Source organism: Anopheles funestus, chromosome 2RL (assembly GCF_943734845.2).
Source record: "Anopheles funestus chromosome 2RL, idAnoFuneDA-416_04, whole genome shotgun sequence".
NCBI lineage: Eukaryota > Metazoa > Arthropoda > Insecta > Diptera > Culicidae > Anopheles > Anopheles funestus.
In genome coordinates this window covers 51,713,867-51,719,866 of record NC_064598.1, presented here as the reverse complement: position 1 = coordinate 51,719,866, position 6,000 = coordinate 51,713,867, and the positions used below count along the sequence as shown (strand labels likewise).

Genomic DNA, 6,000 nt, shown 5'->3' with positions numbered 1-6,000 from the left:
CATGTAAAGAAAAGCGAATTTCCTTCACGTGAGTGGGTCGCTCATGGAAAACCGGGGATGAGTATTTTCACTGCACTCACGCGATGAGACCCATTCGAAAGGATGTGCGGTGTTGTCCTACAGCCAAACCTAGGAAAAGTATTATACGAAGAGTTTGGAAATAAGCAAAGTACGCGAGGGGGGACGCAGTAAAATCAGTGTAGGAGAGACAGCGAGCGAGGGTGGAAGGTACGGTGGTAAATTGGCGCGCAGGCGCACCCCATTACGTCATCGTTTCGTTTAACGACGCGCCCGCAGAGTGCCCCAAAACTTGAGTTGAGGTGTCGTTTTTGGCGTGTGCATGTTTTTCGGTTGTCAGTTTATTCGGCTGTTAGTTTTACCGTTCGGTGGACACAATTTAGTTCCCAATTGTTTCGGCGTTAACTGATGCGCCAGCTCTATTTGCGTGTGTATGTGTGAGTGTGTGTGTGTGTGCACGCGTGCAATTAGTGTGTCACGTTCCTGCTGATCATCTACCACCGAACGTGCCCCGTTAAGGTAACCTTGCGGTGCTTGGATAGAATTGTCCTTCTTTGGGGAAATTTTCGCTCAAAAGGATGAGGTTAGGTTAGCGCGGGTCGCGGGTAATGTGGTCATCCCTTACACTGGTATGTGACGGTGCCGGGGGCACTGTGAAAACATAAAAAACAAGCAAAAACAGACTCTAATCGATCGATATAGCGTGGCAAGCGGACGTAGCGCATGGACTTGAGTGCGGTCGAATAGTGTGCGCTATAGTTCGTTCCGAATAGTTACTATACCAACCATTCTGTCACACTTTTTGTGTGCGTGTCTTAACTAAACGTTAGCGGGGGGAGAGCGGAGTGTTATTTCATTCGCGCTTCTGTGAGATGCGGCGTTAGCTGTCTCGCTTACACATACACATTTTTCATCGCGTACGCATGAGAGTGGAGAGGTGAGAAAAGAAAGAGAAAGAGAACCCAGCACTCAGTTGGCGGCACTCACGCATCGTACGGGCCGCGGCTACGTTACGTTACGTTACGGGGGTTTGTTGCCGTACTGCACGCGCTACTTCAATCTGGATCCGTAAGCGAGCCGAAGCTTTCCGAGGCGAACGTGTGCGTGTTTTCAATATTCGTCGCCCGCAACGGAGAACGGAAGGTGGCGTGCTAAAGCAGGCGGACGCGGCAAGAGGTGACCGGGGTTTGAAAAATTAGGGTTAGCGTAGTGACCAAGTGCGGGCCCCTTGGACTGCCCAAGTGCTTCAAAGAGACAGTGCCCCGACTGCAGCAAAACAAACGCCCCGTGGTGTGGCCTGTGTACTGCTGGGTTTGTCCGACGTACCGTACCTTGTGTTTTTGTTGTACGATTATCAAATAGGTGGTGTGAGTGTATGTATGCGAAAGTAGTGGAATGCGTGCGTGCAATGGCGGGTGTGTGCGTGTGTGTGTAGTGTTAGTGAGTGGGGTGAAAACTGCACCATACGGGATGCAACCGAGCATCAGCGGCAGCTGCAATCCGCAGTGCAATAGACAATAACAAACGCCTATCTATCCAGCATTGTCACACACTGTAATGCAGCGGCCGAAAAACAATTCATCACCTATCACTGCGATCGTAAAAATATGCAAAAGGAGCAGCTAAAACTATGACCAAATCTGTGTAGCCGTAAATTTGTTTATGTTTTGCCATACGTCCGTCCGCTGCGGGTGTCATGTTGATGCGTCAGATGAGAATGACAGTTGGCGCTTGTCGGAGAAGCTGCTCCCCTATCGAACGGTATGTGTGCGCGGTGCGTTTTGTAATCTTTTTTTTTCTGCAGGGGGGTAGGACAGAGCCGTGCTTTAATGAATTTGTTCCACGGTTGGCTAGCTAATGTTTGTGCTATACGATCAGATTTTGCACAGCCTACTGCAGGCAATCGTGTGTAATTCCTCCTTTTTTCCAAATATCGATCCACTGTTTGACAGTTCTCGGTTTGCTCTACTCTGCCAGCCAAACCAAGAGCGACCGAAACACAGCATGCTGTGCACCACGTTGAAGGATTGTTTTCCACTACGTACAAGCACGGTGCCAGTGACCTGCCTCGTGTAGTACGTGTAATTGCAAAACCATAGCATTTGTCCGTCCGAAACACATGGTTATTTTTGGTGGTTGGTTTGTTTTAAACTGTGTATCTTTTTACAACGCGTGATCGAAGCTGCAACGTTCAAGCCCGGTGAGTCTTAATTGAATTAAGTTCCAATTTATGTTGTTATTCACCACTGGTGCTAAACCGTGACGCATGGCGTCCGTGTTCCAACAAAACATGTGACACAACACCTAACGCCAGCCTACGCCAACTGGAAGGTGAATCATTTCTCTACGTTATTTTGCTTTCGCTATTTCCATTGCATTCCCGCTGGATCGATATTTCGATTTTGTTGGCGTAATGATATTGTTTTAGTGGTTGTGTGCCTCTGGTGTATTTATTTTTCAAATCCTTTTCGCTACTCAGTGCACCCCGGACCACTAATCCTCGGCAGTGAGTCACGTGAGTTGACTCGTGCATAAAATAGTGTTTTTTTGCAATGTACACATAGGCTATTAAATTCCTCTTTGATTTATGTTTGTACATTTTGCTATTTAAAAATGCAAAAGTACGATTGAGAGTTGTTGATTGCAGTTTTTCCGCTGGGTATTTTGTGGAATAAGCTATGAAACATGGACATGAAAGTATCTTTTTATATCAGGCACTAGCAATCTAAACATCTGATGTATGCCTTCAAGTCTTACGAGATCTGAACTATGTAAACAAATGTTGTTTTTTATGATTTATTATTTGGGATGATGAATCTGTGAGTGAAACAAAATTGCAGTCTTAGGTGACGTTCATGAAATTGATGGTTTGTGAACATGTTTCTAAAACTTTCCTTATGTTCTCGATTTTCCTAGTGCTACCTTTAAAATCTTTACAATTGGGTGTTATGTTTACCATTTACGTACAGCGACTGTTAAACACTTGAAGGGCCATTTCAATCGAGTTCAAGATTAAAAAAGACGATAAAAGATTTTAAAGTTTTAAAATAAAGATATTCAGGATGGTGGCATCATATTACATCTGTTGAAATGTTTATGTTGTCTACATCTGTTGAAATGAATGTCCCGGATTGGGTGTTGCTTTGCCCTTTGCTACTTGAGTAGCAAGTAACTTAATTGATCAGTTTTACATATGAAAGACTCAATCGTAGTTCAAACCAGGAACGCTTTTATTATTATTTGAAGTACTTTGATATACGTTTGATTGATCGGTAAAAGTGATCGGATATCTGATTTAAGGAAATGGGATTTGGAAGCTAATAATGTATCAAATGTATCTCGTGTAAAACGCACTGAATGCTTCTTGTATCGTTTTTTTTAGATGCTTCAAGAATTTAATTTAAATGTGAGAAATTTACATTATGTTTTGGAAAACAATTTCAAATTCGTATCATGTTAACATGATCGTGTTCACGTGCTTTACTACCCACTAACAGAATAAAGCGCCTAAAAGTATGCAATGCTCGGGTACGGTTTGAATTTCTCATCCCGAAAGTGCCTATATGTGCTCTCTTTGGGTTGCAGACACACGATTTGAAGTTTATTCCTATCATGAATGCACAACATACATGTAAAAAAGATATTTTTTTTTCCATTAATACATACAGTTTTGTATTATTACTCCATACATGGCCGTAAACATGTTCTGCTTTTTTGCGACTTTTTGAGTATATTACTAAATAACTCCAAACACAATTGTACATCATAACAATTGCTGTTGACTCACTCTGTGTTGCAAAATGGGATTTTCCATTTTTCTCTTTTTACTTACCATATCCATCAACCTTCGTGGCTTTGAACTGTTGGAAATATAACACATTCTTCGCTAAGAGGCGAACCAATTAACAGCATCACAACACGCAGGCAGTGCATCGTGTCATGCTTGACTTTGTTTGGAATAAATATGGGCAAATAGTAACATATCCACGTTGATGCTTTTCACTCTCCTCTGACCTCGTAGGTGTATTTGCATCAGTCGTGTGCAAAACAGTGGCAAAGCCAAAGCCGGCAATAAAAATATAACTAACAAACCGTCTTTTTTCCTTGTGTTGGTTGTTGCGTTGGATGCCTCCGCTTCCTTCATCCCATGGTAAATAGAATTCAGCTCCAGCTCCAGGATCGATTGCTGTTTGCAAGCGAATAGTTTTCGCATATCTGCCCGGAAGCACCCGGTCTTTGAGGCATCCTTACCCATTTTAGTTTCATTTTATGTGCCGTAGCTCGAAGACGGTAGAACAATAACGATGACAACATCGACGACCGCTTACAATTGCTGTGAGCTATCGTAGATGCTTCCATGCCGTTATCCTTCTCCACCAGCTGTGGTCTAAGCGCCACCAAGGGCCACCTTTTTTTGTTGTTGTCTACGTTTTTATTGACCACCCTGTTTGCCGGAGGATGTTGTGGGACGAAAAAAAAAATAAAACAAATCGCGAACACAAAAAAATAAGTCTCGCTTATTGGATAAACAACCGATAATTGGACTCCCGGCAATTTGTATCACACTGTTTGGGGTGCGGCGGAAGAAGGGAAATGTGCGTTGTGGAATAGTTGGAAAACTAGCAATAATAACTGTATCCGAATGGAAATGATGATAGCGAACACTAGCCGTGTGTGTAGTTCGTGTCGCTGAATGTGCATGAATGTGGGAAATAATATCGTTAAAAATTAATTTGCAGAACTGATTACAGTATGTTTTCAGATCTATAGTACTTTGATTATGTGTTTCATTTCAGAGTATGATTGATCTCTTAATTAATGAAAATAATTATGATGTTCATAATTAATTTTCTATGTATTAAAGAAGACAGTTTTTTCTTGTTTCATAACAAAATTTTAGCTTTTTTAATGTTCTGTACATCAAACATATATTTTCATAGCACTAAGCATAGCAGCTTAGTTAGATTTAGTAGTTCAATATTTTAATTTTCCATTATTTGTGTTGAAACACAACTTTGATGCTTAAAAAAGCTGTTTTCAAAGCGCTATAAAAAACATAGCACCACTATAGTGCCATTCTTATGTCTCTCTTTAAAAGTGGCTGAGCGACCAGAGGGAACGCGAATGCAAACACACCACTCCAATCGAAGTTGTTGACCATGTTTCCCGGAACAGGGAAGGAAAAGTAAAAACAATGTGATTCTTTTGTTTTCCATTATGTAACTTGCTCTTGTCATATCGAATGAATGTTCCTATTTGATGGCGCAAGTCGTGGGAAAAAAGCGAATAAAATGAACGAGGGATAATGGAAGGAAGTAAAGCTCCATCCGGTGTCGTTCGTCCTCAGGAATAATTTATAATGTGCTGCCCGGTCGCTTCGTCCCGTCGAGCTGGCGGTGACTCAATGAAAGGTTTTACCTGCGGCACATGGACGGTAGGTTAATTATATAAAAGTCGTTGTCATTGATTGCGCTTCGATCGATATGCGAGCGATGCGATAAGGAAAAAGCTCTGGAAACTATACCCCCATCGGCGAAGGTTCGTTTCCCGTGGATCCTTTGCTGAGGGTATAAACCGTTTGGGCTTTGTAGTATTTTCGTAGCTTTTGTGACTTATTTTAAGCTTACTTTCTATTTAAATATATTTTTTGCCATTATATAAATCCCGCTATACGTGTTATCAGTTGCATGAAGTGCAATTGCTTAGAATGGTATTAAGAATACATTTTCAATGTAAAATCGATTGAAAACGACGATTCCAAATTGAACATATGGACACACGAACACCGACAGGTTCCTTGTTTTACACTCCAAAAATAACCTATCGGTCCAAACCATCGTACTATATACATTTCCATAGCCATGATGTACCTTCACTGTGGACGAATGAACGGTCAGCATTCGTCCAGGCCGGATTCCGACATGTCAATGTATGTACGACGCTCTTGGGGCGAATGTTGGAAGAAAATAAGGGTGAACGTGC

General features: G+C 42.0%; 1 protein-coding gene across 13 annotated transcripts in view; it reads left to right on the top strand.

The window, feature by feature from the left end:
* Nucleotides 1-400: 400 nt before the first annotated feature.
* The window catches only part of LOC125762279 (complexin), a 169,384-nt gene continuing 163,784 nt past the window's right edge, over nucleotides 401-6,000 (top strand). For 3 of the 13 annotated variants that reach the window (XM_049424181.1, XM_049424180.1, XM_049424170.1), the window contains exon 1: nucleotides 401-537. The gene's annotated coding sequence lies outside the window, so the exon portion shown is untranslated. Of the gene's footprint in view, nucleotides 538-582; nucleotides 602-1,052; nucleotides 1,195-1,243; nucleotides 1,780-6,000 lie in introns of those variants that run through there. The other 10 variants (XM_049424182.1, XM_049424183.1, XM_049424179.1 and 7 more) reach the window with 10 other exon arrangements.